The following is a 13,061-nucleotide window of genomic DNA, read 5'->3' as shown; positions in this document are numbered from 1 at the left end:
CTATTTTCATTATTTATTTAATAATTTTTTTTATTATTTTTTCTCAATACAGATGCATGAAGGTCAGTTGTATGAGAGCCAGGATTAGGCCCTCTTTGAGAATCGAGAATCTGAGGTGAATGCTGTACATGAACAATATAAATAAATAAAATTAAAAGGCGATTTTGATTCATCAAGTTATATACTTTTGGTTGCTCATACCCTTCAGATAACATTCTCGAGTAGACCACAAAAATTCCTAAATGAAGTTAAAAAAAAAAAAAGACACTTCCTTTGGTCTCATTATTTTTCACTTTTATTTTCCTTCTTGCCTTCCCTCCCCCCTTTCCTCATCTTTCTGCCTCAGAAAGCACTCCAAGAGGGAATTCGAGCAGCTCATCATCTTTTTCCCTAGAGGGAACCCTCACCCCCCTTCCACTTCAGTCAAGAAGGTCAAATAATACTGTCACTTTCTGTGGCGACACGTCTCCCCAGAGCGCTACCGTTTTACTCCGATGAAAAAGAAAAGAAAAAAATTAATAATGAATCACACGAAACAAAGCTTTAAAACACAAGCAAAAAAAAAATTATTAGAGTAAGGATCTCTTAACCTCTTGACGTAGAATTTTAAATAAACATATTTTTCTTACTTTTTTCATTATTTTGTATTAATTTAGATCAAAATAAACGAAAAATATTATATTTTGCATTTTAATAAATTATGGTTAAGAAATGCAGCATGAAACACCGGTATTTTTTTATATTATTATTTAAAAGTCTTCCAAACATGACTCACTTCCAAACGATATATATTTTTTTAAAATTTGCCCTTATTTAGATCTAAAAGAAACAATTATTCATTATTAAAATTTCGTTAATTTACAAAATCAATTATTTTAATAAATTAGGGTTATGAAATGCAGCATGAAACACCAGTATTTTTTATTTATTATTATTTAAAGGTCTTCCAAACATGACTCACTTCCAAACGATATATTTTTTTTTTAAATTTGCCCTTATTTAGATCTAAAAGAAACAATTATTCATTATTAAAATTTCGTTAATTTACAAAATCAATCATTTTAATAAATTATGGTTATAAAATGCAGCATGAAACACCGGTATTTTATTATTATTATTATTTAAAGGTCTCCCAAACATGACTCACTTCCAAACGATATTTTTCTTTTTTTAAATTTGCCCTTATTAGATCGAAAAGAAACAATTATTCATTATTAAAATTTCGTTAATTTACAAAATCAATCATTTTAATAAATTATGGTTATAAAATGCAGCATGAAACACCGGTATTTTATTATTATTATTATTTAAAGGTCTCCCAAACATGACTCACTTCCAAACGATATTTTTCTTTTTTTAAATTTGCCCTTATTAGATCGAAAAGAAACAATTATTCATTATTAAAATTTCGTTAATTTACAAAATCAATCATTTTAATAAATTATGGTTATGAAATGCAGCATGAAACACTGGTATTTTTTTTATTTATTATTATTTAAAGGTCTTCCAAACATGACTCACTTCCAAACGATATTTTTTTTTTAAATTTGCCCTTATTTAGATCTAAAAGAAACAATTATTCATTATTAAAATATCGTTAATTTACAAAATCAATTATTTTAATAAATTATAGTTATGAAATACAGCATGAAACACCGGTATTTTATTATTATTATTTAAAGGTCTCCCAAACATGACTCACTTCCAAACGATACTTTTTTTTAAAACTTTTTTTTTTAAATTAGATCTAAAAGAAACAATTATTCATTATTAAAATTTCGTTAATTTTTACAAAATCAATTATTGATAATTTTTGAATATGAATAAAAAAAAATTATTTCATAGAACTTTTTTTTTTTTTTGATTTTATATTTAAGTACAAATGTAATTCCGATAATCTAGCAAATTTTTTAAATAACTATTAGACTGTTTTTCATAATTAAAAGAAATACCAAAATATTTTTTTGCTTATAAGTAGAGAAGTAGAAAAAATATATATATATATAATGGTCACTGGTGTCTCATCTACGTCAACGGGTTAAGAGGCTTATTCCCTCTAACCAGGGAGTTATAAATGTTTTATATACAGTGCATTGGTAATAAATATTTATAGTGGTAGTTACGCCACATTACTCCCCTTTCTAGAATTTTATTTTTGATAGATTTCGACGAACGAATGCTACTAGTAAATTAGAACTGTTTTTCTTTCCACTGAGTTTAGTTTAGTTTAGTTTCTTTAATTTAATTCTTATGTATTTTCGCTCATTATCTATTTATTATCCGGGAAAATTGTATTTTCTCTGCCGGATTTTTTAGCGCAATTTTTAGTGAGCCAATCAACTATTCAATGTTGACCATTCATCGAAATTGGCGAGTTCATATCTCGACCGGAGGTCACCAACATGGAGATATAATTATCGACCATGTCAACCTTCATCTATCAAATAATACCTCAAAATATAGCTTAGTTAACATGCCTTGTATATTATTTCTCATGTTAAAGTCATTCAACTGCTACTATAAGCAGATACTATAAGCATTTCTAAGCATTCAATTGCAAATGCTCATTCAGATAGAATAAAGAATTATGCTGCACTGTTAAAATAAAACTTCAATTTTCAGTCTATTATTTATAAAACAATGAATGAATAAATTTCCTTCTTCATATTAACCATAATCAAAATGATTTACAGTTTATTAATATTATTATTGTTAATATCCACAGCTACTAATTTTATTTATTAATTTTGTGTTCCGCCAAACGATGCGTTAAACGTTCGTTAAAAAATAATTATAAATATACATTTTGGAGAGTTTTTCTTCCTCTAATAAAAATTTAATAAAATTAAAAATTTACTTGTATGAAAGAAGAAAAGTAAGATAAAAAAAAATTTCTGAAAAAATTTTCACTTTCACAAAAAATAATAGTTTTTACACAAACAATTTCCTTTAATTTTTTTTTTTTTTTTTAATTTTAGGAATTTAATTCCACCGCATATTTTTTTGTTCGACACTTACCAAATACCAAAAATTATAGAAGCCAACAAGGGTCACTTAACCAACACTCTTATGAGGAAGCGCTTAGTTACTCTGGATCGCACAAGATGTCTCTAGTTCATCCGACTTAGTTACTCTGAATAGCACAAGGTGTCGCTGGTTCATCATCTCAAATGAGAACTTATTATAAGACCATCCTAATACAAAAATATTGGAAGCAACGTATTTATTACTTTTAAAATAGTAATAAAATATTTTTAAAATATAATAAACTATTCCTAAAAATAAAATGACATTAAAAAAATTCTTTATGGATTTATTTCAATATTATAATAGTTTAAAAAAATATTTTTTAAAAGAAATTATTAAAATACTTTTTAAAAAATATTATAATATTTTTAAAAAATATTAAAATATTTTAAAAAGCACTAAAATATTTTAAGAATGAATTAATAAATTTGGTAGAAAATTTTTTCTAAAAATTCACAATAAAAAATCCCCTACGTACAGTTTTTTTAAACAGAAAACAAAAATATTAAAAGGAAATAACATTTTAATAAAAGTAAAAAGGAAAACTACATTAAATTTCTTAATATTTAATAATAAAAAAAACAAGATTAAATATTTTTTATTCATATGTTAAAAAATTTTAATTAGGATATTCTGAAAATAAAAAAGGAAGGGAAAAAAAACCACACTAAGAAAATTTAATTATTCATTACTACTCATGTAACGATAACTTTAATTTAATTAGCGATAATTTTATTCTTATACAATGAAAGCATAAAAATTCAATTGACAAAAAAGCAAATTTTAATAATAACAATTAAATTAATAAAAACAAATAAATAAATAAATAATAAATGAATAAATAAAAAATAAATAAGATAAAAAAAATAAGTAAAGATAGTAATATTATTAATAAATAAAGTAGTCTTTTTAAAGGAAATGCAAAAATAATTTGTTATTATTAACTTAAAATTAATGAATGATTTTTAAATAAAAAAAAAAACAAATTATATAATTTATGTGGCTAAGGTTAAAGTATTTATTGTAATGACATTGTGAAAAACAAATAAATAAATAATAAATAAATGAATAAATAATAAATAAATAAAGATAAAAAAAAAATAAGTAAAGATAGTAATATTATTAATAATAAAGTAGTATTTTTAAAGGAAATGCAAAAATAATTTTTTATTATTAACTTAAAATTAATGAATGATTTTTACATAAAAAAAATAAATTACATAATTTATGTGACTAAGGTTAAAGTATTTATTGTAATGACATTGTTTAACTCAAGATAATTTTCACTACACGGCCATATATTCTCAAGGCAGAGTACAGAAACACGCAGTTCCTAAAACTGATTCATTGTTTAAAGAGTCCCGGTTTTTACAAATCCGATTCATTGTTTAAAAGACGCTGGGGCATTGCATCTGAATCATTGTTTTAAAAGGCGCATGCGCCTCCCTTGTTAGGCCGGGACGAGTGCAATATTAGTTGCATCATATACAATACTGCCAATCACCCCGACCTGGCAAGAGCAGGCTTATCAGGCCAAAGTATCACAAACGTCTTGGTTCTGGGACCGAACTCCGAATCTTCAGGTTACTAGAGACGTGCCCTTGCCAACTCGGTAATGATGACCACTACAGGTAAAACGTAAGATCAAATATATAGATGGAGAAAGCTACCTGGCCTATTGTTCGCTCCCCGGGTCAAAGTTCAGAGGGGTCCGACATTGAGGGGGCTTTTACCTGTTTGGCGAGGCAAGGGTACCTCTGGTGAAAATCGCGTCCCAACCGTATCGTAAGAATCATTTCTACGAAATCTCAAGTCGTATCCAAACTTTTATTTCGTAAAGGGTTTTAAATTTATATCTGTAAGTAAGCCTGGGTCAATTAATTGCGAACTATAAATTAATATAACTACCCTTTCGACGGATGTAAAACAACAACAAAAAACAACAACTTTAATGCGCCATTTAAGAGTTTTATATCAAGACCAATTTGTGGCAGAAATTTAAACTTTCACTGCATTTTTCAATGATTGAATTTGAGACAAAATAAAAAGTCAATTCATCAATACTTTTTTTTTATAAGTTACATGCCGAATCATTTCTATAAAATTATGAGCAGTAACCAAACTTTTACATCGAAGGAGGTTTGAATTTAAATGAATCAATATGCAATCAAATTATTGCGAAGCGTAATTCATATAACTATATTTTCAGCGTATTCAAAACATACAAATGGTATGATCAAATTAATTTTAACAATCATTGGTTTTATTACCCTCAAAAAAAATCATCAATCCATTATACTGTTTAAACCTTAGTATGGTGCAAATTTACTTCACTCTTAATATCCTGAACCTTAATGTCGTTCAAATTTACTTAAATCTTAATATAGGTGAATACCTTTACTAATCTTAGCATTTTATATTTAACCATTTTTCCGTCCAAGTTAAACTTAGTATGGTGTGTGCAAATTTACTTCATTCTTAATATCTTGAACCTTAATACTCTACAAATTTATTTATATATCAATATCTTGAATCTTAATACTGTGCAAAGTTATTTCAATTTTAATATCTTGAATCTTAACACCTTTACTAATCTTAACATTTTAAATTTAACCATTTTTTTGTCCAAGTTAAACTATAGTATGGTGTGTGCAAGTTTACTTCAATCTTGAACCTTAATACTCTACAAATTTATTTATATATCAATATCTTGAATCTTAATACTGTGCAAAGTTATTTCAATTTTAATATCTTGAATCTTAACACCTTTACTAATCTTAACATTTTAAATTTAACCATTTTTCTGTCCAAGTTAAACTATAGTATGGTGTGTGCAAGTTTACTTCAATCTTGAACCTTAATACTCTACAAATTTATTTATATCTCAATATCTTGAATCTTAGTACTGTGCAAAGTTATTTCAATTTTAATATCTTGAATCTTAACTCCTTTACTAATCTAAACATTTTAAATTTAACCATTTTTCTGTACAAGTTAAACCATAGTATGGTGTAATCAAGTTTAGGAATAATTATTACGGTTCATACCTTATTAAGGTTTTAGCGTACAAAATTTGAGTACCAAAATTTTTGAATCGAGTCGAGTCAATCAAGTATATCTGAGACAGAATCTAAACTTTCAGTATTATTTTTTAATTATTGAATCAATGCCAAAAATAAATAAAAAAATATAGTGTACCTAATTTTTTAATGTTTATGAAGCAGTTGCTTTTTAATAAAATCTTTCAAACGGCACAACAGTAGCAGAAAACGCTCGAACGGCACAACAGCATACTAAATTTGGGTTCCAAAATTTCTGAATCGAGTCGCGTCAATCAAGTATATCTGAAACAGAATCTAAACTTTCGCTATTATTTTTTAATTATTGAATCAATTCCAAAATAAATAAATATAGTGTACCGAATTTTTTAATGTTTATAAAGCAGTTGCTTTTTAATAAAATCGCTCAAACGGCACAACAGTAGCAGAAAACGCTCGAACGGCACAACAGCATACTAAATTTGGGTTCTAAAATTTCTGAATCGAGTCGAGTCAATCAAGTATATCTGAGACAGAAATATAAACTTTCACTGTTATTTTTTAATTATTGAATCTATGCCAAAATAAATAAATAAAAAATATTGTTAACTGATTTTTTCATGTTTATGAAGCAGTTCTTTTTTAATAAAATCACAACAGTACCAGAAAAAACATTTAAAAAAAATTAAGCCAGTAAGTATAAATACTTTTTATAATATTAGAACAAAATAAAAAATTAATATTATAAAGAAATATTAAAATAAATAAATAGTATTATAAATAAAAGATAATTGAAATAAAATATTTTTATAACCCCTTCTTTAAAGTCATAAGGGTTTAATTCAGCAATACATCCATAAAACGCGATCCATTCGGAAGACGCAATGTGAAATAATAAAACATATTACCTTCCCGAAAGCAGTCTACCTACATCATGTGACTTAGGAGAGTTCTTCTCACAAATTGTAAGTAAGCCATAATTAGAAAGCACGTATTTTCAATAAAATGACACCATGTTGCTGCCCCCGCAATGCATGACTAAAGCAATTGGAATGCTTCTTCAGAGAGAATAGTAGTTTAGATTTCTCGGAAGTGGTAGTATAGCATCTAATTGAGCCGCCACATACTCAGCAGAGTCGATATCGTGAATAGGGAGGAGGGGGAAAGTCTGAAGATATTAAAAATTCAGAATCAGAATCTGAATTCTTAAATCGTCATAAGATTGAGGAAGAAAAAAAATTTTAATTTTTTTTTTAGTTTAAATTATGATAAATAAAAAGGATCAGAATATGCAAAGGCGTAGGATTGAAAAGTGTAATTGCAATTTAAATATGTAAATAGAACGTCTTTTTACATGCAGAAAAATTCCTTTTAAATTCGTTCTGTTTGAAAATGATTGTACGATTGTTAATTTATTCAGTGGTAATGGCTAGAATTCGAAACGTTTGTTTTCGTGATTAATTTTAAGACAAAAAAAGGGGAAAAAAACAACGTAGATATCGATTATTATTCTTTAATAATAACTTGTTAAAATATGCGGAGGATGTTAGAAAAAAAATAAAGGATACTTAAATAAGCTATATATCAGCATAAATTAACGCTACGCAATTATATACGAACTTGAATAGGCTTAAACCAATAAAATTAAAAAGGTGGAAAAAACTAATTCCATTTATCATTACAGTTTGGTGAATTTCGCCGTGGTTTTACGTTATTATATTTTATTTTATATTTCATAACAATCGTTAAACAGCCGATCGAATTTTCAGTTTACTACTACCAATGTTCCACTCTGTAAACACAATGTCCAACTCCTGGAACAAGTATTGGGAGAAATTTCCTTCTTGGAAGACTTTTTGATGGAACTAACCCGCAATTGCGTCAAATGGAGAGGAAAACCACGAAAAACTCCCACGGTTAGGCTGACGGTAAGGGTAAGAAGAATATAATTTATGGACTATCTGCCAAAAATGAAGGCAAAATTGTAATTAAGTGCTCTTCAATATTGCATAGTTAAAATTTGAAGGTCACTTACACCCTGTTCATTATAATGTATTTTTTTTTTTTTTTGTTTTGTTTTTTTAAAAAATTGTTCTAAACACTTCCAAGTTGAAAATTCGTAATGATCACCCAAACTTAAGAGCCGGAATCACTGGCGTGCAAGAGAATGTAGATGCAATTCTTCGATTCGAAAAGAGATGTGTAGTCATTGAAGGTATTTAATTAATTGAAATTAAAAAAAAAAAAAAAAAATTGAAAGATGAATGATTTAACAAATTTAAAACAATGTCTTAAAACTATTTCTTCTTCTTCTTTTTGTGAATTAAGGGAGATATTATTCTTTATGGTATAAAAAAAAATCAATTATTTCAACAACAAAAAAACAACAAAATAGTCTTATTTTTTTCCTAGAATTAAAAAACACTTATACTTTATAAACAACTTTTTTTTGTACTTATTTCGATGTCCTGAGAATTATATTCATGAACGTGAACAAATCTTATAAGCCATTCATGAGATTTGCCTTGATCAAATGTAAGAAAAAATATTAGAAAGCGCAATAAATAAATAAATCGAAAATAAACGAACCAACCGGAATAACTTGTGATCTAATGATCGGATCTTCGTGTTTTAGGACTCAATCTTAATGGTTTGAGGTGATTACCTCAAATATGCAAATTAATTTGTGCTGACGATATTTTTAGTTACGAATTCAGACACAAAACGTACTATCTCTGAATAAGCATATTTTTTATTCGAGGGATTCAGAATTTTGTCCCCTCAACATATAGGAAGTAGCCGAAATTTGGCATATATGGTCCCCATAGTTTTGTCAGGAGAGTTGCCGCCTTAATTTTATTTTGACTTTTTGCGTATTTCACCATATGTGGAGAATTCTTTAAGCGAATTGGAAGACTTTGATGACGCCATTCTGGTCCGCTTATTGTACCAGGCGTAAGCAAAGGGTTAAAGAAATTATGAATTATTCATTGAATATAAATAAAATTATATCTGGTTAAAAATAATCTTAACTCTCGGAACCTTTGTGGAACTCCAGTGGAACCCTAGGGTAGACAGGCTTCATGTGACAAATTTTTTTTAAAAATCTAAAAGTGTCTTCAGTTCATAATTTTACTATCAGTGCAAAATTAATAATTGAAAAATAGAAAAAGAAACACAATTTTTTGAACATACTCTTCGAAAACTAAATCCCCCCCCGTTTTCGAAGTTTTGAATGAAAACTAATTTCTGAAATGAATTAAAATTCTTCTCAAGAACAAAGAAAAAATAAATAATAATGCGATTTTTTAGCAATATTTTAAAACAAAATTTAAATAAACCATTCATATAGGAAATAATGAATTATCAAAAATACCATTAAATTATTCATTAAAAATATTGTGAAAAAAAAAATTTTTTTTTTTTGAACATGCTCTTCGAAAAATGTCTGGATCATTCGTTTTCAAATTTTCGAATAAAAACTGTTTTCTGGAAATGAATTAAAATTTACCTCAAGTACAAAAATAAATAAAATAAAATTAATTAATAAATAAAAAGCAATATTTTTTTTGATTCTATAGAAATATTCAAAAACAATATTTTTATAAAACTTTCTCACACAAAATAATGATTAAAGATTTGTCTAGTAGATAACATGAAAAAATCTACAGATGAAAATACTCTCATTTTTTACTTTAAGTTTTTCTATACTCCATCTTTTGTGTCCTAACAAACACTTGTAAGTAAACAACTAACGAATTATTTCACAGGAATATTCGTCTCAATTATATTACAATATTTAAAAGCAATATTTTTTAGTAATTATTCCTTACATAAAATGATTGCAGATTTGTCTAATATACTTTAATATTCTTATGATTGCCGTTTTGTCTAATATCCTTTAACATATGAAAAATGGAAAATAATGTGAATATTGAAAAATGTTTTATTTTTACTATTAATTTATGATTTTTTGGTTTATAATATTGTTACTATTAGTTCGACTATTAGTTTAGTACCGGAAAGTAATGTCATTTCGGCGCATTAAATATTCTTAGTCTTAAAAAGCAATTCTTTTTTTTTCTATCTATTTCGATTTATTTTCGATCTAGCATTGAAAGATTGTTGCCAACTAGGGTGAATACATCATTGATTTAAAATAAAATATTAATAAACAATATCAAATGCACCGAAACGACATTACTTTCCGTTCCCCCCAATATGTTACGAAAAACTACTGTTCCATTGTATTTTTCTCAGCGATTCTATCACTACGAAAGCAATATTTCCTTATAAATTCTTGGTATAGGCAATAATGAGTGTAAATATTTGTGCAATATGCTTTAAGAAATCTAATTCTGAACAAAGTTGTGTTTATTACCTTTTATAATTTTTTATACCTCATCTTCTGTGCCCTCACAAGTATTTTAAACAAGAGATAAAAAATAAAAAAAGGAAAAACACTATTCCCTAACGAATCAAAAATTACAAATAAACTTGTCTATCAAAAATTATTTCTCATAACAGTCATGAAAGTGATTTTTCTTATTATTAATTAATTATGCACTCATTTGTCCAAGAAAATAATTAGAAATTATGCCGAATGTCCATTGACAATTTTATTTCCTCTTAAATTTTTTTTTTTTCCCTGTGAGAAAAATAAAGTTTTTTTTTTACAAAGAAATTATTTATGTTTTAGTGCTGCCATCTAATGGGGGTTGCTAAAACTAAAATATCAAAAATACCTCTTTCGTTGTTCTATCAAGCACATAATTCAAGTAACAGACAATTGAATATTTTTTTAAAATATTATTCAATTGTCTGTTGCTTGAATTATGTTAAGTATTCAATTGTTCGAACTCTGAATTTATTTAAAATTTATTAACACGTAAATTGCTTAACTGAAAAATTTTTAGTTTTGAAGAAATTGAGGCATAATGTGATAAATGAATTTTGTTTTATCTACTTCGAATAGACAGATATTTTTTCAAACCGGTTTTATTTGAATGCATGGATACCTAGCAATCAACTAATATTTAAATAATTATAATTTAGAAAATTTAAATGAAAAAAATTTTCCCATTAAATTTCCCCATTTCCCATTTTGAGAATACAAATGACACAAAAGGCAGCTAAATAAAATTTCTAAGGCCAGTTATTTTTTAAATAAGTTTCATTGGAAAGTATGGATGTTTCCATTATCCTAAAGAATTTATTGTTCAGTTAAAAAGTGAATTCTCACGTTTTTTTCTTTTTTCTTTTTTTTTTTTTTTTTTTTTTTTTGTAAAATAAGGATATCTGGAACCTGCAACTAAAGAGAGGGAAGGGGAAGTGGGAGGGTAAAAGGGGGATCTATATGGACAAGTGAAATATTGCTTATGCTTTCAATGTATTTTCTGCTCTGAATCCAACAAGACCAAAATCAGAAGATAGTTGTGATGTATGAATAGTACAGATTTTTACTTATACTTATTTGCACATCAGGCATTGAGATCCTGGCCAGAGAAATACTGTTTCCTACGTATTTTTTGCTCTTAATTACGTGAGACTACAATAAGGTCGAAAGGGCTCATAGTTTTAAGTATATAAACAGTACAAATATGTACTACTACCTATTACCGTCTGAAGTTTCGATATAAAGAAGCGATGTCCTTAACAATTGTTTATTTAATTAAATCAAAACCAAATTGAATCAATAGCTCAGAACTTATATTATCATTTAATTTTTGATTCTTCGCTCATTCATGCTTTTGGCATTGTTGTCTAGAGAAGTGCCTCAAACTATATTTAATATTATTGTCTTTGTTTTGACTTAATTCATTCAGCTGACTTAATTAGCATTTTTTTCATTTGTTTTGACTTAATTTGTTGACTAATTCAGTTTATGTTGTAGCTGTACTTACGTCGCACTAGAGCTGTACAATGAGCTATTGGCGACGGTCTGGGAAACATCCTTGATCGTTGTTGTTGTTGTTAATTTACGTCGCACTAGAGCTGCACAATGGGCTATTGGCGACGGTCTGGGAAACATCCCGGAGGATGATCCGAAGACATGCCAAAACAATTTTGATCCTCTGCGGAGGGGATGGCACCCCCGCTTCGGTAGCCCGACGACCTGCGCGCGAAGTCGAGCACTTTACGGTAGCACAGTTCAACGAGGACCAATACCGCACACCCTCGGTCCCTACGCAGACTGATCTAAGTGGTCACCCACGGAAACATCCTTGAAGATGATCCGAAGACACACTATTACAATTTTGATTCTCGAGTATCTGTAGATGCAGAGGGGGCCTGCAGATCTGGAGAGGGGACCTCTGTTTCAGTAGCATGACGACCTGCGAGCGATGTCGAGAACTTTATGGCAGAACTGTTTAATGAGAACTAATACCCCACAACTTCGGTCCCTTTGCGACATTCAACCAACTTTCTTTCCTTATGAATATATTTAATTTTAAAGTGCAGTAGTCCTTCTTTCTCGTGATTCTATCATCCATCGCATAGTTAAAAGTAAGGGATCATTCATACTAGAAGCAAAGAATTCGCGTATGCTGATTGGAAGATGCGAACGAGAACCTTGTTGGGGAAATATATTTTACCTAGTCCCGCAGTGGACTGATCGTTAAGACACGGTTCCCAGCAGATCACCGAAGTCAAGCATCACTGGCTACGGTCAGTGTGCGGTTGGGTGACCACTTGGATCAGTCTGCGTAGGGACCGAGAGTGCGTGGTATTAGTCCTCGTTAAACTGTGCTACCGTAAAGTGCTCGACTTCGCTCGCAGGTCGTCGGGCTACCGAAGCGGGGGTGCCATCCCCTCCGCAGAGGATCAAAATTGTGATGGAATGTCTTCGGATCATCCTCCGGGATGTTTCCCAGACCGTCGCCAATAGCCCATGGGGCACGGGCGCTTGACGTCACGATCTTTGTTTACAATCAATTGGGTGGCGAGCACTCTAATGTAAGTCTATGGGAATTTGATGTCATTTCGTAATAAAGT

This window comes from Parasteatoda tepidariorum, chromosome 9, assembly GCF_982258835.1.
Source record: "Parasteatoda tepidariorum strain Cologne lab strain chromosome 9, Ptep-v5.0, whole genome shotgun sequence".
In the NCBI taxonomy this organism is placed as follows: Eukaryota; Metazoa; Arthropoda; class Arachnida; order Araneae; family Theridiidae; genus Parasteatoda; species Parasteatoda tepidariorum.
The sequence above is the reverse complement of the archived record's forward strand: the minus strand, read 5'-3'. Positions refer to the sequence as shown.